Genomic DNA, 21,943 nt, shown 5'->3' on the forward strand with positions numbered 1-21,943 from the left:
GGATTTGCGTTTACAAGTATCCCTTTCAAAGAACTTGTAAATTCTTCATCGTGTTTTATTGGAAAATGTCTTAGAGAGCTTTTATTTTGACTATCAGAGTATTTTCTACTGTATTATTTACCAGCCAGCTGAAGGAGTAATCAGCAACATATTTGTCTTAGACAAAACAAAGATAGGAAAATGACCTAGACATTGAGAAATAACTCAGATCTTTAAGTCTGTACATCTTGAACATTCCTCTTAGTTTTGTACCCACATAACAATTATGTTATTTTAAGTGTCTCTGATATTTATAATTAAATTGAGATAAAATTTAAGATATCTTGCCTCGTTCCCTGTAGGCCGTGAAACTATGTCTCTGGTGACAAAGGAGAAAGTAGCTTTATAGAAGCCAGATACATCCCATTCTGGGAGGGAGAATGGCTGAGTTTAGCTAGTACCCTGTATTGGAACTAATTCCTTAGTGACATTGAACTTATTGGTAGAAGACTAGATTGTGGCGTGATTTCAGGGTCAGGCAGGGTTCTGAAAAGTCCATTATTTATGATTTATTCCTTTGAGGCTGATTGTAGGATTCCCAGGCAGTTTGGGTCCTCAAGTGTGTGTGTGTGTGTGTGTGTGTGTGTGTGTGTGTGTGTGTGTGTGTGTGTGTGTGTTGGGAGTTTGGGGGAGAGGGTTAAGGGGGTGCTAATAAGTCAGTCTAAGGTTTTATGTAATTTTAGGATGACTAATTTCAGTAAATCTTGAAAGTCACGGGATGGCTCATTTTCCTGAAATCTGCAGACAAATGGACTATGTAGCATTAAAACAACAATTGTCATATAGATAGATACAGAAGTTACTATAGGCATGGGTTAGTGGGCATGCATATGTTTTCTTAACTCTGTTCACTGAGAGGGCGGAGAAGCAGTGATGCCCTAGTAGGAAATCAGATCGTGGTTTCCAAATACCTTTTTCCATTAAAAGGAACTGGAGCTCCTTGGAGAAGTGAATGATTCCAAGGCTGGGGCAAGAAAAATATAAGACGCGTCTGGTGCGTCTTTTGGTGCCAGAAAATAAGGATGAGCTCAAAAGAAAGGTTAGGGCATGTCGCAAAGGCACAAGAGCCGACTTCAAAGGGTTCCCAGTAGCCAAAGCTGGCACAATGTGAGCAGTAAAATAAATAATTATAGTATTGGATTATAACCCAACAAATAAAATAAATATCATGAATCCACACTGATGTACATAAATGACTGAATAAATAAATAAATATGGGAGAGAGGGAGAACTTTTCCTTACAGAAGAATTTCATTTACTAAAAGTAAAAGGAACGAGGGAAATCGAAAATCACCATTAAAATACCACAGCAAGCATTGCTGCAAGCAAGATCCAACAATGCACATTAAAATTAGGGGGCATCTCACTCTCTAACTAAGCCACCTTGGCTGGTGATCTCACTGCCCTCCCCGCTACATGGGACATGACTCCCAGGGGTGTAAATCTCCCTGGCAACGCAGGATATGACTCCTGCGGATGAATCTGGACCCGGCATCGTGAGGCTGAGAACATCTTCTTGACCAAAAGGGGAATGCAAAATGAGACGAAATAAAGCTTCAGTGGCTGAGAGATTTCAAATGGAGTTGAGAGGTCACTCTGGTGGACATTCTTACACACTATATAGATAACAGATTTTAGGTTTTAATATACTGGAATAGCTAGAAGTAAAAACCTGAAACTAGCAAACTCTAACCCAGTAGCCTTGACTCTTGAAGACGATTGTATAACAATGTAGCTTACAAGGGGTGACAGTGTGATTGTGAAAAGCCTGTGGATCGCACTCCCTTTATCCAGTATATGGATGGATGAGTAGAAAAATGGGGACAAAACCTAAATGAAAAATAGGGTGGGATGGGGGGGTTGATTTGGGTGTTCTTTTTTTATTTTTATTATTCTGATTCTTTCTGGTGTAAGGAAAATGTTCAAAAATAGATTGGGGTGATGAATGCATAACTGTATGATGGTACTGTGAACAGTTGATTGTACACCATGGATGATTGTATGGTATGTGAATATATCTCAATAAAACTGAGTTTTGTAAAAAATTGGAGGGCAAAAGTTTGAGAAACAGGACATTTATAAACCCCTCAAATATTTATTAATTAAAAAGGGAAAATAGTAGCTTTACGGTGGAGAATCATGGCATGCCCCACTTAAGCAAGTGGTCAAGGTTAATATTGACAGTAATAAAATATATTGGCCTCATACATTCCCAGTATGATACCCTGAAAAGGCTATGTCATCTCTGTGTTATTCTTCCCCCGAATCCCTAACCTTGGTCTAATCAAGAGAAAATGTCAGACAAATCTAAATAGAGAAACATTCTACAAAACACCCGACCAGCACTCTACGAAAGTGTCAGGGGCATAAAAGACAAGTAAAGACTGAGGATTTAGAGGGGACTGGGAAGACCGAGGTGACGTGAGAACTAAATGCAATGTCAAATCCTACATTGGATCCCAGAAATTAGGAAATCGGGTCAAGTGTGGGAAAACTGGTGAAATGCAAGTACAGTAGTGTAGAGAATTGCGGCAATGTTAATTTCTTGGTTTTGATCATTGTACTATGATTGTAAGGTGTTAGCCATAGGGGATATTGGAACTCTCTCTGCTATCTTGGCAATTCTTCAGTAAGTAGAAAATTATTTCAAAATACATCATTTTTTAAAAGTCACCTTGGGGTCATTAAATAATCGTTCTCATTAGAGTTTCACTAATTTATAGGGTGAGATTCCGTTTGTTTGCAAATCTCGGGAGGAGAAAGTAAGTCGGGGGGTGGGGCACTCTTTTGATCGGGCTTAGTTTATTGAGCCATATTTTTGATTCCTCTTTGTCTACACCCATCCCTACCTCCCTGAGTTTGGTTTCTACCTATTACTTCAGCTGGTTCCAGTCTCCTCAAAGACCTATGATTGGGAAAAACTCCACAGGGCTCTGTCTCCTCAGGAGCAACCTCCTAGCAAAGTTTTCCGTTGGTGACAATCATGGTCTGACTTGAATGATCAAGCCAGAACTGTGAAGGTACTTAGATGTCATTAATAATCTCGTGGTCCACCCATCTTCATTACCCAAGATATATATATTTTTTAATTCAGTTTTATTGAGATGTATTCACATACCAGACAGACATCCACAGAATACAATTAATTGTTCACAGTACCTTCATATAGTTGTACATTTATCACCACAGTCAATTTTTGAACATTTTTATTACTCCAGAAAGAATAAAAGTTAAACAGAATACCTAAAACACATACTAACTCCCCGCCATCCCACCCTATTTTTCGTTTAATTTTTGTTCCCATTTTTCTACTCATCTTTCCATACACTGGATAAAGGGAGTGTGATCCACAAGGTTTTCACAATCCCACAGTCACACCATGTAAGCTACATAGTTATGCAATTGCTAAGACAACATTTGAACAAGAACTTAGAATTAGTAGTCTCAAGAAAAATAATAATAGGCTAATGGCACCCTTTGTAAAGAGAGCAAGTTCATTCTGTAGCTCAGTCCTATATCTTTAATAAAGATCATTTGTAAAAAAATTTAAAAGGACCTGCCTTTTATTATAAATGTTTAATAGTTTTTGTTTCTTCTGATTTTTTATTATGAACATTTTCAAATATTATAGAATTTGGAAGAAAAATACAGTGAACACTCATATTACTCATCTACATATCATCTAGATTCAACATTTTGTCATGTAAGCTTGTGTGTTGGTGTGTGTTGTGTGTGTGTTTGCACTGAACCTATAAGTTGCAGATTTAGTCTCCTTTAAATGTTTCAGCTGCATCTCCTAAAAGCAGAGCATTCTGCAAAATCACAACAGTATTAACATTCTTGAGAAAATTAACAATAATTCTATGGTATCTAATACCCAGATCATGTGTAAATCTCCTCATTTGTCCTCAAAATATATTTTAGAACTTTTTTTTAAAAAAATAAAGGTTCATATATTGCAAAGTTTAAAAAAAAGAATTAGTAGTGTCATATGTGAATGGTGAGATGAGAGAAGGCCATATTGGTTCTATGGTATAAATGTGTGGGAATTCAGTGACTACAGGTAAGGCTAAAGGAACTTTAATTCTTAAAAGAAATCAGTCACAGCATTAAATTTGCCTGGGCACTCAGTTTAGCTTTAAAAAAGCCTAAAACCATTTAAAATCGAAAGATTGAGCTCTTGAAAGACAATGTAAGAGGCAGGTATGTACTTTGGCATCTGGAAACGAGTGTCTGCTCTGATTTCAAGTGTTTTGGCATGAAAAATGAAATGTTAAGTATTTGGAATTTGACCCTGAAGTTTTGTTTTGTTTTGTTTTGTTTTTTTGCTGGCAACTGTCTTGTATGTTCAACCAATTTAGGAAACTGCACTAGTTCACACACTTTAGGTGAAACAAGAAATAGCAGAAATCTTTAGCAGTTATGTTCCACCTCTTGCCAGAATGTACAGAATCTCTGCTTGGGAGCGTTTATCCTAGGAATCTTTTTTTTTTTTTTTTTTTTTTTTTAATTTGGAGATGATTCCTGGATATAATTTAAAGAACTGGCAGTTTAAATGGGCTCTATATTGTAAATTGTGCAAGTGAAAAATCCTGGTACACAGGAAACAGTAGAGCTGGGGTGACTGGGAGAGTTCTTGTGGAGTTAATTTATAACCAAGACAAATGAATCTATAAAAAGAAGAAAAGCCCCATAAGAAATATGTTAACTGATGGCAAGGGAGAAAAAGGGTTTAGATAAAAGATATCTAGACTTGTTTGGCCCCAGTGATTTTATGAGTGAGGAATTCAATTATAGGCGTACTGGGTGGAGCAAATCACAATTCTGTAAATTACTAATAGGACACAACGATCTTTATCATTTTCTGTATGTGTTCACATGCAAAGTTCAGTCCTGCCCTCTGTAAATAAACTCGCAGGGCCTAGCCATACTGCTCCGTATGAATTCAGAGATTCAGGAGTGGAACATGGATAATATTTACTTTTAAAACCATAAAGGCAGGTAGGTGGGACATTTAAAAAATAAGATTAGGAAGTAGAATAAATTGCTTTTGTGATTTTGACCTTGGAATTTATTTCATCTTGCATCAATTTATTTTAAAGCATTTCAATTACTGAAAAGCTGTGGAAATACTCTCCAAATTAAAAACACACACACACACACTTAATTCTCTTAGTAATACAAAAACTATTATTCTTACTTTGGCCTGTTTTTTACCAGTTCTTGTTAACCTGTACGAATTTTTTTTTTACTTGCTAACAGCTACAGTATCTGTAGCATTTTTGTACTTTGCTTCTTCTGCTGTTAGATCATATAAATTTTTCTTTGGGTCTACCCGGCTTTCATATTTGTCTTAATGCCACATCCTAGCCCATCTTTGTCATATTACTTAATTTACTAAGCCATTTTTAGGTGGTTTTCAGTTTTTTATTATTATGCAATTACTGTTTATTCTTATATATGAGTGTTTGCCATACAGTGACTACCTTCATGAATATATTTCACTTTTTTGAATGATTTTCTTCAGATAAGTTGTCAGGAGAAGACATCCTATCTTAAAGGCTTTGAGCAACAGTGTTACTCCTGCATTATTAGTTTTTATAACATTTGAAACTACTCTGAGGATTTAGTAGTAGCAAGTGAACAAAATGTACAAGAACATCGAATGCTTTGGAAATGTTTTTATATTTCTTTTCATTTAAATTAATTACCTTTTAGTTATAGCTTTGTGTGTGTGATAGTGGGGAGGGTGGAAGGTGAGGATATAGAATAACCTTTTTGTTGTTGTTGTCAACCAAGAAAAAAAAAAAGAAAAAAACCCCTCCCAAACCTGCCTAATAGCAAGGAAGTTGCAGATCATTTCCTGAGGCTGTGCCAAATTTCAATAAAATATAACGACTGTGCTATGAGTCCCTTACAGTTTTTTAAGTTGTACATTGCTGGTTGTTCAAAAGAAATGCCTGCTTTTAAAAATGCAGGTTTAACAAAATAGTGACTTCTATTGGATGGATACAAAACAAATTTTTTAAAAAATATGTATTAAATAAAAATGTCAAAATTGTGGTTTGAGTATGTGAGGGGGAATAAAAACTTTAGAGTAAGTGTATAGTAACAGAAAGTGATAAGAAAATTCAAGATACAAAATAATATAGTTTAAAATATATTAAAAATAAGTAGGAAAAACACTATAGGTGATTTTCTTTCCTTTTGATTCCAGATTTTCTCTTGAGAGATTAAATGTTAGAGACAATGATATGAAATGGAAATTATAGCTTTTAACTACAATGCAGTGTATTAAATATTAAACAGACAATGCCATAACAATAAAAATCATTTTAAAGAAAAACATTACCTATAATCTTAAATCCTTATTCAAACTATTTTAATTTCTACATGTTGCCTTCCAGTTCTTAATACACATACATACATATTTTATATGTCTATATAGTGTTTGAGAAAGTACATGCCTTGGTATCTCTGACCCTCAATGTACCAGTCAAAAATTAAGGGATTGTGATAAATGATTTCCACGTTTTCTTCTCACTCAAAAACAATGTTTTAAAACTTAATTGTGTAAACTATGTAATATTTTCTGGAAAAAATTATAAATCAGTCATAGTGGCTACAATCTTTACTAAAAACTAGGGTCACAGTTTTCTAATGTTAGATGGTTACTTCTTAAAAATTATGCCTGAAAGAATATTGAACTTCTGTAGTACAGAGGCTATGAATGAACAGTTTGTTAAACTGTTGAATTCTTGGTTGGGGAGGGGTTAATTGAGATTCTTGAGCTATAATGTAAATGCAGGGTTCTCTAATTATTTTAATAAAATCTACTGTACAAAAAATCTCTGATAAAAGGGGATATGAAAAATTGTTTTCTGCAATTTGTTAATTTTAATTTTTAATTAATATACCACACTTTTAGTCACATAAAACAAGAGAAATCACTTTTTATAATATCTTAATTTTAATGTCTTCATTAACTAACACAATATGAGCTTATTAATTAGGGATCTATTTTTACAGAGAGCTACAAGAAGCACTATATTAGACATGAAGAATTCAGACCAAGACAGATTTCTCTTTTTGTTCTTTTCTTAGGAAAATTTCAGCCTATTGGGACATTATCTCTGTCTTATACCTATTAATTTCTCTGATTATCCACTTCAGTTTTAACTGAGGTATTAACTTATATAAAAGTAAACTAGTTAAGAAAAAAGGTACATATCTTCATTATCTCGTCTCCCCCAATTTTGTTTGCGTTTAAAAAAAAGTATTTCCAATAATCAGCTCTGCAGTCCTAGCTAAAGCTTACTTGATTCATTGGGTACTTCCAATACACAGCTTATTTGTATGACGTTCTACCATAGTGACCATATACAGTAGGAGCTTAATAATTGGAAGCTACTCTTATTTCATGAAACATAAAGTGAAGCAACTGTGATCTCTTTCATGTTTTTCTAGTTTGTTTTTTAGGCTCATGAACTCCTTGTTTATTCAGTCTAACTCCTGTGGTCTGAAATAATTTAAAATATTAAAAGTGTAATATTTTCAACCTTTTATATTCCCAGTAGACAGGAGATAGGAAATTTAGTGACGTAAACATCTTTTATAATCTTTAAAAGTCATAAGACTTGGTCACTGGGACAAGAAACAATTAGGTAAAAATTTCAGGGAAATACCGTAATGGCATGACTTTTCTATTCTTTTGTTAGCAAGCCACATGGCTTTCCTCTCAAACTCAAGGAATACGTAGTATGATCTTTTAAGATTGGAGCGTTCATCTGCATCACAGAAATATATATTTCCCTAAGTTTACTCATTATAATTTGTGATTGCTATTTTTCTTATCTGTGAAGGAAGTACAGCAGCTCCCACTGGGGAAATACCACGTTAAGTTGATCCTAAAATAAGAAATCTAAGGGAAAGGTCACATCCTAATAACTAGTGCAAAATCTAAATTCCCATGGAGCTTTAAAATCATTTTGTATGAGGAGAGTATTAACAATGTGTTATTGAACTTCTTCCAGAGAGTGTCATAAAACTGAGAGCACATTTGTATACAAAAGTAACCTCTGGAGTATAGATACAATTGAGAAGGACCTAATTTTTTTTTTTAAGCAGTCTATTGTGAATATCCAGAGAAATCTAACATGCCTAGTAAACCACAAAACCTTTTTTTTGTTGCTTGCACTGGAAATATAAGGTACATTACTCAAAAAAATATGATAGTAATTACATACAGATAATGAAAACGATCTTTCCTGTTACTATAAAGATGTTTCATATGCAACTTTTTACCAATACTGACTTCCAGTTATACTTTGGATGAACTTTAAGAGACATGCATGGCTTTGGGAGTCGGATACCTGGATTTTGACCCCTCCCCTTCTGTTAATTGGCAATCTCTTAAAAACTGTAGACTTCAGTTTCCCTATTAAGTAAGAGGCGTTTATTGGGAAGACCAAGAAACATAAACTATATGAAGGGCTTAGAAGATTTTTACAGCATCATGTATCTTAAAGCTCTTACTATAATCATTGCCTTTACTTTCTTATCTTTTCCAAGTGAAGAAATCCAGAGAGAAGAACAAATAATTTATCCAATCCCATTCAAGGTATGCTCCAATCATTGATGAAATCTTAGTCATTCTTTAAAAGGGTGTGATTTTAATGGAAGTCACCCTGTTACGTTAAGTTCAGACATACTTCATTTTATAGTCAGGACTGAATGTTGCCTAACACATACTAACCTTTCTGAGGATGTGTGGTTGGAAATGTGTCTTGGATATTTATGTATGTATTTTTTTGCTTTAGAGAAATGTGCATCTTTATTCCTTGGTCTGTACTTTTTAATCACAAATTAAAAGTGAGTGAAATGAGTTTTTGTCTTTTGACCTACTGGTATTTATTTCCTTAGTGGTGATCGTGTGTTTTCAGTAATTCAAAAGTTTTTAGCACCCTGTCTGCTGGGACCCAAGCTGTAACAAATGTCATTTGATAAAATTATTTAAAAATTTCTTCACATAGTTATTTATGTTCAGACCCCATAATAACATAATCACCCAATAAGACATAAATATTAAGTGCTTATCTGTGTGATATGAGGTCCAAGAATCTCTGCAACTTTTTAATGTCTTTGTTCAGGAAAAGCATTAAGTTCCTTTTATTGTGTTGATTGTTTTTTTGTTTGTTTGTTTTGTTTTTAATTTTATGGGATTCACTGTGCTGGTTTAGATCTGTTATGTACCCCATAAAAGACCATATTCTTTTAATCCAAAATAGGGGCAGACCTATTATGGATGGGACATTTTGATTAGATTGTTTCCATGGAGATGTGACCCCGCCCATTCAGTGAGTCTTAATCCTTTAAGAGAGCTCACAGAGAAAGAGTGCTCAGAGAAGCTGAGAGAGACATTTTGGAGAGAAGCTAAGATATGTAACCTACATTTTGCCCCCGGGAAAAGCTAAGAGAGAAGCTAAGATAGAAGCCCAGAGACATTTTGAAGAAAGCCATGGAAACCCGGGAGAGGCCCAGCAGACTCCAGCCATGTGACAAAGGAAGTACCTTCCCATGTGACAGAGGAACCCCAGATGCCATCCGCCTTTCTTCAGAGAAGGTATCGTCCTGTTGATGCCTTAAATTGGATATTTGCACAGCCTTAGAACTGTGAATTTGTGAACTAATAAACCCCCATTGTAAAAGCCAGTCCGTTTCTGGTATATTGCATTTTGGCAGCTTTAGCTAACCGGAACGTGTACCAACAGGAAAAGGATGAGATGTAAGAGGCTCACGTCTGTACCCAGCCACATAGACACCAGGAAAAGTTGGCTACCTGCTTCCTAGAAGGAATCACCCTTTTTAAAAATGCAGTGCCTCTGTATCTGACAAAGTGGAATAACTTCCTTTAAGTTTACATCCTTTTAAAGAATAACTGACCTGGTATGGGTGGTGGCAAGAATATAGTTAGTGACTTAACTTTTATCAAAACACTGAGCGATCCTTGGAAGTTACAAAAAATGTTGCCAACTTTGTGTCCTCAATAATAGAGTAAATAGTTTATCCATGTAGCAGACATGTAGTAAAACTTCGCAGAAAAAAGCACACGTTTTTTATTTAATAAATAATTTTAAATAAAAAATAGTTTGTCCATGAAACTTGGAAATAAAAGGAATAGCAATAGAAAATGTGAGTCAAGGAAGAATACATTTTTTATATTCATTTTATTGAGATATATTCACATACCACGCAGTCATACAAAACAAATCGTACTTTCGATTGTTCACAGTACCATTACATAGTTGTACATTCATCACCTAAATCAATCCCTGACACCTTCATTACCACACACAAAAAAATAACAAGAAAAATAATTAAAGTGAAAAAGAGGAATTAAAGTAAAAAGGAACACTGGGTGCCTTTGTTTGTTTTTTTCCTTCCCCCATTTTTCTACTCATCCATCCATAAACTAGACAAAGGGGAGTGTGGTCATTATGGCTTTCTCAATCGTATTGTCACCCCTCAAAAGCTACATTTTTATACAATCATCTTCAAGATTCATGGGTTCTGGGTTGTAGTTTGATAGTTTCAGGTATCTACCGCCAGCTACCCCAATTCATTAGAACCAAAAAAGGGTTGTCTATATTGTGCCCACCAGAGTGACCTCTCGGCTCCTTTTGGAATCTCTCAGCCACTGAAGCTTATTTCATTTCCTTTCATTTCCCCCTTTTGGTCAAGAAGATGTTCTCCATCCCACTATGCCGGGTCTGCATTCCTCCCTGGGAGTCATGGAAGAATACATTTTTTATACTTCTGCTCCCAAATGCCAAATGTTGCTATGAAAAAAAATCTTTCTATATTTGAACCTACTGATTGCCCCTCCTATATATTTGTTTTTCCAGCCTTTTTATTTCCATTGATAATGTTTTCATTATTCCTCACCTGATTTATTGCATATTGTCTCCTTGCCTCAAAATGTAATTTTAAGAATGAAATTATTTATATCTTCTATTTCCCCTAATTAAACAGAGCATTCTTTGCAGTCTCAACTAAATATGATTTAAAAATTTAACAACAAAGCATGCTACAGAAGTGAGTTTTTCTAAGAAAAAAATTTCCATGATCTATGTATTTCTAATTTCATAGGTTTAAGTTTTGCATGCTTCTTTTTGTGAATATATTGGAAATACATCCACAAAAACACAGAGGTACCTTATCAGCCACTTTTCACCTTTATGGATGAGAAACATTCAGCTCACAGACAGGTTTTAGCCTTCAGCCTCCTGTAGTACATGAAGCAGGGCTTCTACATCAAGTAAAGGGACAGAATAGTTATGTTCACTGAGTTCCTTTTGGTTCCTATTTGCATATACTATTTATTAAACAAGTATTCATTGAACGACTTTAATATGACCAACATTGTTTTAGACCAAATAGAATTGATGGTGTATTGCTCACTCACAGTCTTGTTTCAAAGACAATACTTACAGATACCCCATGAAAGAATTAAATGGCAGATCTGGGCAATGTGTGATGGTGGGAAGACATGTAGTAAAACTTCACAGGAGAAAGCACACGAGCGAAGCTAGGATGGCCAGTAGTTGTTTCATAAATTTGTTGCACTGGAGCTAAACCCCGAAAGGAAGAATACAGATGCATGGGAAGGAAGAAGTTCAAAATGTTAAACATGAGAAGCATGATGGCAAAGAAGTTCTGGAAAGCAATGGGTATGTGTTCTCTGAAGTCAGTGGAAGGTTCACATGAGGAGAGGAAAAGCCTAAATTTGTCAAGACACAAGGGACAGAGTGAGAAGGTTGGGCTTCCTTTAGGAGGCATTGGGGGCCTTGAAAATTTGGGGAGTCGGAAGTTGTGTAACAAAAACTGTGTTTCAGGAAGAAGATTGATCTGAGGTGGGTTTCTGAACTGGATGATAATGAGGCTAGAGGCAGAAAGGTTAATTTAGTTGTCTAGACATGAGAGCTTAGATAAAAAGAAAGATTTTTTTTAAAAGAGAGAAAAAGGAACAAATGAAAGATTTCAAAAAATTTGTAAGGCTTTGGGACTGGTTAAAAAGTAAAGGGGATGAAAGAAAAAGAAGTGTCAAAATGAACTTTTGGATGATGTCTAGAGAGATGGAGGTATTATTAAAAGAAATCTGGAAGTGGGAAACTGTTTTGGGGGGAGAAAGATGAGCTTGATTTCAAATGTGTTGAATTTGAAGTAAAGGTGAAATAGCCAAGTAGAAATACGCTGTGGAGAGAGTCAGAACTTAGAGATGTTGATTTGGGTGTCATGGGCAGAGACTGGAGATTGTGTTGAAAGCTGAGGGCTTAGGAGCCATCACAGAGGTAGAGGAAGATGAGAGAGAGTGGAAAGAGTAACACCATTGGTGGCAAAGGATGAGAGTTTTCAGAGGAGGGAAGGAAAACTGCATTGCAAGAGTACCTCTTGTTATGGTCATGACTTTCCGTATATAATCTTATTTAGTCCTCCCAACTACCCTGTAAAGCAGGAATTACGATGATCCTTATTTTACAGATGAGTAAAGTGAGTTTTAGAGCAGTAAATAATCTGCCTTAGGTCACCCTGCTAGGATAAGTAGGAATCTGGATATAAAAGGAGAACCATCTGACTCCCACATATATTTTACTAAAATACTGTAAAATGACAATGAAAGGTAAAGAACGACAGAGGAATAAGGCCATTGCAATGTGCAAGACATAAATCATTGTGTCTTATGATTTATGACTTTCAGAAGAGTGGTACCGGTGGATGTTTCAGGGAGTTCAGAAGATAACTTATTTTATGATGATAAATTAATAGAGGGAGTCATTTGAGACCACTGGGAATTTTGGCGGTAAGTATTACGGCTCTCCTGAAGCTCCTGAGTCAAGTAAAGGAGAGTAGAGGGCAAATCAGAGGAGGAGGAAATAGTGTAGGGGTGAGATCTCTTAGCTTCAGCGTTAAAAAGAGGCATGCCTTGTGTTCCAGTTTGCTAATGCTGCTGGAATGCAAAACAGCAGAGATGGATTGGCTTTTATAAAAGGGGGTTTATTTGGTTACACAGTTACAGTCTTAAGGCCATAAAGTGTCCAAGGTAACACATCAGCAATCAGGTACCTTCACTGGAGGATGGCCAATGGTGTCCAGAAAACCTCTGTTAGCTGGGAAGACATGTGGCTGGCGTCTGCTCCAAAGTTCTGGTTTCAAAATGGCTTTCTCCCAGGACATTTCTCTCTAGGCTGCAGTTCCTCAAAAACATCACTCTTGATTGCGCTTGGGATATTTGTCCTCTCTCAGCTTCTCCAGACTAAGAGTCTGCTTTCAACGGCTGTCTTCAAACTGTCTCTCATCTGCAGCTCTTGTGCCTTCTTCAAAGTGTCTCTCTTGGCTGTAGCTCCTCTTCAAAATGTTACTCACAGCTGCACTGAGTTCCTCTGCCTGTCAGCTCATGTATATGGCTCCACTGATCAAGGCCCACCCTGAATGGATGGGGCCACGCCTCCATGGAAATATCTGATCAGAGTTATCACATGCAGTTGGTTGGGGCACATCTTCATGGAAACACTCAAAGAATTCCAATCTAATCAGCACTAAAATGTCTGCCCCACAAGATTGCATCAAAGATAATGGCATTTGGGGGACATAAAACATTCAAACTGGCACACCTTGTGAGAAGAAACTGCTTCCACAAAGTTTGGAAGAAAGAATAACAAGGTTAACAAGGTGACTTCGTCAGCAGAGATAAGATGGGAGGATAAATGAGAAAGAGGTACCATAGAAGCAGAAATTGGTACAAGCCCTAGTTATAATTATACCCCCCCCCAGATGTTGTATTTTATTGGGAAGAAATCTCATTAAAATAAAGTGATGACAACATGGCAGCCACGTGATCTTAATCAAGTTACTTTCCCTGTCAGGCTTCAGTTTCCTCATATGTAAATTTAGGTTAGATAATTGTTCTTTAAGGACCCTTCCATTACTTAACTTTCCAAGCATCTGGAATGGGGACAACTTTCAATCATAGAGATTTAAATATCAAAGGAACTTGTAGGAGTAACGAAAATTAGAACTAATGCCTTCAAAGTTTCAAAGGAAACGGTCAGAACTTGAGGCCACAAGTCAAAATTTCTGGATGTAGCCTTTTTCTCCCCTGTTAAAAATCAACTCTCAAAATATCTGTGATGCTAAGTGTAAACTCTTTTGAAGGCAAGGACTATCCTGTTCTCCCTTGTTTCCCAGCATTTAGCTTAATGCCTGATACATAATAACTACTCAGTAATTATTTATGAAATGAATGAAAGTTGAATTACAAAATAAAATGTCATCAATAAAGAAGCTTCTATAGTGCTCTTTTCATTCTTTTTCTCTCCTTTGATCCTTCTTTTGGAGTCCCTTCCATGACAATTCAGGGACATATTGATTTTGTTGAGGTAGTCATTTTTCATGTACTTCCAGTTTTGTCTCATTTTAATTAGTTTTTTTTTTAATTTGGCTGCTCTGTTGACCTTTTCAAAAAAGGGAACTAAACTTGGAAATTGACATTTAATGGAAATCTTCAGATTTTCAAAATACCTTTTGAAGTAACTTAAAAATTAATTAGTACTATAGTTTTCCATCTTTTGTTAATTTAAATTTTACCAAGACTATTTCCTTTATCGAAAGAAATTTGTGTTTTATATTATGGAGGTAAAATTTTTTTAAAAACCAGAAATCTATTTCTGAACAAATTTAGCAGTGCTGGTGTTGGGGGGAAGAAAAGCCACAAAAGTCGACTCAAATTTAGTAATGCTTCCTATCTATCTTAAACACATGATTTTGTTGTCCTAGAACTAGCTAAAGGTTACATAATGTCACTATCTACCTTTTACTTCCTTATGGGTTCTTGCTAACTCCCCCTTTCCCAAATATGGCAGATGGAGTTGACAATATAGTTTACTGCACTTTTAGTTAAGAAGTATTCTGCCAGAATAGGCAATAGCTGAGAACTAGAGGAAACAGGCTTAAATTTACAACAGTCCTGTGATACAAAATATACTTTTTCCAGAGCTCTCAAATAGCGAGCCAATTTGTAACTATAATACTTCACAGGGTGGAAAAGTTGCAGCTATATAAAAAAAAAAATCAACGGAGACATCTCTGGTTAATATTCTTAAATGAGAAAATTGACTTCAGTAATATTTGTCCAAATATGTGTTTTTCTAATGTATAATACTTTCCAGAATATTATTGATTTTACTTAGTGCCATTTTGGGAGTCACTGATTCTTTTCTTCTGATTAGGGTTTAGAGCCAGAGTTGTACCTTTCGCTGTTAACACATTTTATCATCAGGGATCTGATGATTTGAAGATGTCCTTGTATCATTTTCCATTACCAAGCTGCTGGTAGATTTAGACTCTTTGTTTGCATGGTATGCATAACAATGCAGATTTTAATAAATGGCTGTTTGACTCTTGGGTAGAAACTAAAGTATTGTGCAGGACAACCAATGATCCAAAAAATGGATGTCCGGTGGAAGCTGTACACTTATTCTAGTTATTGAGTCAAGATAGCATCACAGCTTGTAAATCAGCTAGCTATTACCATGAAAATACGAACTTGAAGGAGGACTGGTATTGATTTTTTTTCCTCCCTTAATAGTTGATTCAATTTTAAGTACTTTTTTCAAAATATGCACTCTGGCAGTATGATTTAACCAGAGCAATAAATTTACTGTTACATACATGCAAGTTACATTGAAAAGGGATTATCACTTAACTTAAAATATGAGAGGGACAGTGAAAACAGTCAGGTGGTAAAAAGAGAAGGAAACTGAGATGTTATGCCCCAATCTGTTTCTTCCTCTTTGGCTTGCTGCTGGTTTTATTTTAGCAGTTCTAGCTGCCTAGTCACGAGCAGCCTCTCCACCGATGTTAAAACTGTACAGTTTTACCCACCTGTAAGTCAGCAGTCTGAGTGGAATCTTGGTAGAGGAGGTCTCAGTCAGGAAACAAGTATTTTATTTATAGTTAGATAATTTGAGCTCGTGACCTCTGGGCCTTTGGTCCAGTAGAGAGAAGTCCATTTAAAAGGATCCTTAAGAACAAGAACACTTATTGTGAGTGGATAGATATGTCACTCTTCTCCAAGAGGCGTTTGATTCCAAGCAGCTTGAGAAAAACTGAAGACATTGTCTCTCTCTACTTATTTGGCAAGTGTTTCTAAGAGAGTGAGACTTCAACCAAAATGGAACGAAGACAATGACAGGTAATACAAGATGGCAGCTGAGAAAAGCCTCAGATCCAAGAGTCTGCAGAGATGGGAAATCCCTCCTCTGACTTCAAGGAATACGAGTGACAATTGTTGCATACTACAGTTGGATTAGATTTGGAAAATTTCTTTGAACTTTGAAATCTGTGTCACAAAAGAGGTGTTAAAATTCCAGGGTTTTCCCCTTGCTTCTATCTGAAGTGCTCTTTGAGTGGGAATTTATGAGTATGCTTTGTTGAACAAACCAAGCCAACAAACTGACGAAGCCAACAAACTGAACAAATGAAGGTGATTCTTTAGTATCTAAATGGCAATTGGAAAGCTCTGTCTTCCCTTGCAAAACACACATAGTAAGTGTAAAATTGGGATAACTAGTAATAAATTCTGCTCTGAGAAGCCTGCTGTGTAAAACGATTGCACTCTAACTTTTCTCTCTTTTATTCTGACAATCATTTAATCACCATTACCACCTCCACAAGAAGGGAATAAAAGGAGTATTTTGAGCTGTAGATCAACTGTTTTCAATTATCCTTGCAGTTTTTACTGTTCATCAATAAGGCTAATTAATAATTAACTTGAGTCATAGAATTAGAGTTTGGTACTGCTTGATGGGGTATAAACCAGTATGGGGACATTCATAATTCCAAAATAAGCAGGTAGATGAGATGATTTGTCTTACATTTATTACTGTTAATTCTTGTGATCCTTGATTATAGAACAAGTTTTTCCCATGAAATTAACATTATGTAATTTTAATCTCTATTAGATCATTAACAAGTTAGCAATTTTAGAAGTCCAACCAATAAATAAACTACCCATCTTCTCTTACTTTTTTATTCATTTTCTCATGAATATTTCTCCATGTAGTCACCAAGATAATTTGAGTACGATTGTCAAATTAAACATTTTTCCAACTCTTTTGCCACAGTCAAGTCATGTGAAATGTTAGTGAACCAGAATGTACAATGTGTACATTGTTCTAGGTAAAATTGAATTTCTGGTTAACTCAGTCAGCCAGAAAACCCTTTTGACTTCTGGTTCTGTAAAATCTTTCTTAGGCATAGTAAGCCATTTTCTGTCTGTGATGTATAAATTTTAGATCAAATTTTAATAATTCTGAATTGATGATTCAGGAACTTAAAATGTCTGAGTTTCATTCTGAATACAAAATAACATTTTAATGTAGATAAAGAAAATGTTGAAGATTATCTCAGGAAATGCTCTGGAAGCTGCTTATAGAAATAACTCAGTTTTTAACTGCTTTTTTTTTTTTTTGTCTTAAGAATTGTCCATTTCTTCTAAAAGTACATGAGAAATGTTCAGTGTGTTAAGAGTTTTTAATAGTTGCTAAAGATATACTGCACTGATTTTTATTTTATATGTGGGTACTACAGATCAGACATGCCTCAGCATTATTAATTTTATCAAAACGTGAAGTCTTTGATCACTGACACCATATGCAATGCAGTTATTTAACAACTATGTTGCTAACTTCACAGATATACCTATATATGCAGTCCAGAACCATCGGGAAGTTTTGTCTAATTTAGATTTGAGTAAATCAAGTCACAACCCAACTTGCACAAGGGATCTTTCCATTGTCAGTAATACCAGAGTGCATCTCATAATAAAGTAAAATGCCCATTTGAAATGTGGTCTGGGGAGAAGGAAACTAATATTTATTGAACACTTCCTATTTGTCAAGCACTTCCAAGTACTTTACATACATTATTTTAATCCTCACAAGGATCCTATTTTACAAATGAGGAAATGGAGACTTAAAGAGGGTAAACAGCTTGCCCACAGATACACAACTGGGATATGATGACGCTGGGATTTTAGCTTAGGTTTCTCTCATTTTAAAGCTAACATTCTTTCCATTTGCACCTCTAGACCTCGCTGGAGGTCAGGAGACCCATATTCTAGCTCCTCTAACTATGTAACCTTGGATAAACACTCACTAGCCTACCTGAAAGCACAATAACTTGTTGGCACTCGCTATCCCCAGACATACTTTGCTGCTTTCTCTTGCTTAGCGTGGCCCACACTTCTTTCCTTGTGTTCATTCATTCACTTGTCAATCAGCTCATCAGTCAGTCACGCCATAGCCATAGTCTTTACTCACACAGTAAATTGTCATTGAGGCTTTTTGAGCTCTGTGCAAGAGCCACTGGTGTATGGTGGCTGTCTTTTAGGAGCCATAGTCGTGGAGATCTATATCCTGCTTCTTTTCTCTACAATCTCTAGCTGAAATCCCATTTATTCCATGAAGCCTTTTCTGACCATCCCGTTTTGACATGATCTTCGGAGTCCCTGTGAAACTTAGCCATTTTCCCATTTATTTGGTAATTAGCCAGGTGCTAGCTTGTGACATCTCTCCTTTTATTGGCTGTGATTGTTATTTGTGTTGAAAGATATTAAGAAGAGATTTGTAATGCAAATGGTCATTACTTGCTTCACATCTGGTTGCTTGAAAAGTGGCCAGATGCAACAATTCTGAGTGCAGGACGGCCTAGGGCAGAAACGTTGCAATCCCCTCCCTCGTTTGCAAAAGAACTGTCCTGTGTGAACCTTCAGCATTGAGAAAAGAAGGAAAACAAAACAGAGAAAATTCACGCCACCGCATTCTAATGATGTATTTCCAATCAAATAGCCTTAATTTTCTTTAATCTGATTCCTAGAATTAATTAGGAATGAATTAACCATTGGAATCATTAGAGGAGAAAGATGATACAAAGGAAAATCTAGCTATGACAGCACTGATCTAGTTTCTAGTTGCTAGGACCAAAGGCACCCCAAAACTTCCGTTCTCTCTGAATCTCCTCACCTCACTAATCTTAAAGTGATCCTACATCTTGATTTGCCTAAGACAGTCCCAGTTTATGCCTCTTGTCCCAGTCTCATTTTCAGCAGTACCCTCTTCCACTCTTAAAGTATGTGGTCACTTTAATTAATCCCTTCATCTCGGAGACACTAAGCGTGAGGGATAAGGGATGGGAATAATAAGAACGTATTAAAGCGAAAATGATATTTGGGTTGAGACACTGCTGGAGCCAAAATACTGCTGATGAGGAATCCCAGAAAATAAAAAGAAAGCTGAGCTGGAAATGGATTTTTGAACACTCTGTACATCTCCAGCTCCACCAGATTAATGCTGGTTGCTCTTGGGGGGACGGTGGGGGGACGATAATAACCAGGTCAGGAGTTTGTGGTCTCTTTTATGCAACACTAACATTAAGCTTCCTGTCTGAGGTTTTCCATTTTGTCTTTCAACCTTCTGATGCTCAGGTCTGGTGATGCTGCTATCTAATAGACACCCTTCAGAGGAAGAAAAAAGAAAGGAAGAAAGATGGAAGATAATAGTTCTTTAGAAAAATGGAAATACGTTATTCTCGAAAACTCTACCCCCCTTCTTTGAAAAAGCATAAGCTAAACACTTCTACCATTTATCTTAATAATCTATGCAGAAATTTAGTTTTATCAACTATAGAAGGCTTGCTGTTGATACATCTCCAGATTTGATGGCTGTTATCTTTGTTAATAATCATTGCAAAGATCCTTTGTTTTATTTTAAATAACTTTTTAAATGATAAGAGCAAAAGAGGTACTATTGCAGAAAGTGCAGAAAAATATAAAGCAGAAAATAGTCACTCATAATCCCATCACCCAGAAATAACTAATGTTAGCATTTTGGCATGGTGCCTCTCAATTCTCTTACATGTGTATATTTAAATATTTATACGACGACACTCTTCAGTTACAACTTTAAGAAAAATACTTTTTTGTGTTCTAGGAACATTAAGAAACTAACAATGTCTTATATTTGCATAGAGCTTTAAAATTTGTAGTTCTTTCATATAAAATAGATGGGGCTGATTATTACTTTCAGTTTTACATTTGGGGAAACTGAAGTCCAGAAATGCACAGTAACTGGTAAGTAGTAGACCCTAGATTAACCCTGGGCTCCTTCAAAGTCCAAGGTTGTTCTCCCTCTATGCCCAGTCAAGGAATTAATTATACAAGAACTCTCAGTACCGATGACCAAATCAGGTCTAAAGAACAGATTATGAGAAACTGATCATTTAACTGAAAAAAGAAGGTAAGAAAGAGGGATACTGTATTTTAATAATGCCCTTTAGGTTTGTACTAGGGACAGGATTCAAAGAATGATGGCCAACTTTTAAAAAAATCTCTTCTCAAAGTAAAACAAAGGGGCTGACCTTGGGGACGTTCAAATATAAGAGAGGGACTTTTCTTGAAGGTCTTTAAAAATACAGTGTCTTATTTGTTTGGAATTTATCAATCAATCAGTCAAGTCTTGAACACTTAATGTACTAAGAAGTATAATTTAAGTAAACGGCATCGTTTGAAATGAGTGTGTTTTACAGTATGTAAAATATACCTCAAAAAGGTTGTTAAAAAAAAAACCCACCTTCTTATAAACAGCTCTAGAACTTCCTAAGAATAAATATCTATAGACACTCCTCTCATCCCAGTCGTGAGGAGACCCCAATTTAAAAACTATTTTCATGGAGTGAGTGGGTCCAATGATTAGTATAGCATAGATTCTAGTTCTGTCTTTATCACTAATTCTGTATTATCTTGGGCAAGTCACTTAACCTCTTTGTGCCTTGGTTTCCCCACCTATAAATGAAGACAGATTAAGTGTCCTCTTAAGATTTCTTACAGATATGCCAGTCTCCTGTTCTCATTTCTGATATTACTCAATACCATCCCCTGTCCCAATCCCCTAATCACCGACCCCCATAGTCTTTCCAAGGCCCCTTTCATCAGCTTAGTGTATTGCTTATCTGATCCACACACAGACACCAGAGCTCCCAAACCTTAAGGTGGAGGTCTTTCAGATAGAGGGTTCCCAAAATGTTTATCTGAATGTTCCATTCTAGACTGAATGTGCCATCATTCATTAGTTGGCTGGAGGCTGTTCTCATCCTGTGTAACTCTCTTAGGGAAACTCTCCCATAGATAACAATATTCTTCTCCTTCAGGCAGTACATGAAACCAACAATAGGCTGTACGATAGAATCATCCCATAAATTTACACAGAATGAGAATCTTGCCCATTGTTTGCTCCAGCTGCCTAAGGAGGGAATTATACTCTTCCTAAAGGTTTTGGCTTGTCCATCTCCTCAGATTCCCAAGTAACAATTAAGCAACCTGGCTTCCTTCCCACTTCTCATTTCAATGTGTAGGATACTTGTCAGCTTGCCCAGGGTGACTTTAGGCATTTTGAGCTGTTCGTCTAACTGTGTGCAGTAGATAGCAAATAAAAACATGATTAGAAAGAAGAACTGAGTCAAGGCCCCATTTTATTTTTTATTTGTGGTGGGGGGAGGGGTTTATTTTAGAATTGAAAGAGTTATTTCTTGCTGTCTTCACATTTTAGTCTTCCCCTTTTCCCCTTTGGGTTTCAATAAGATGCTTCTGCCTGTTCCAAATTAAAAGTGTATTAAAATGGCACTCAGGTTTGTAAATATAAAAATGTAACATATTCCTAGAGCTCAGTATGTCTGGATGAAAACACATGTGGAGGATAAAAAACAAACTGGATGGTTGGAATGTGGTTTAATTAGTCCGCAAACCTGTCAGGAATCTTCAACAACTTACTAAAGCTATGCAGGCACACAGCAA

At 36.0% G+C, this 21,943-nt stretch overlaps 1 protein-coding gene across 6 annotated transcripts in view; it reads left to right on the forward strand.

Moving 5' to 3' along the window:
* The window catches only part of PPARG (peroxisome proliferator activated receptor gamma), a 123,983-nt gene that overhangs the window by 21,480 nt on the left and 80,560 nt on the right, over positions 1 to 21,943 (forward strand). The window lies entirely within an intron of this gene.

The sequence above is a fragment of the Choloepus didactylus genome, chromosome 1 (genome assembly GCF_015220235.1).
Source record: "Choloepus didactylus isolate mChoDid1 chromosome 1, mChoDid1.pri, whole genome shotgun sequence".
NCBI lineage: Eukaryota > Metazoa > Chordata > Mammalia > Pilosa > Megalonychidae > Choloepus > Choloepus didactylus.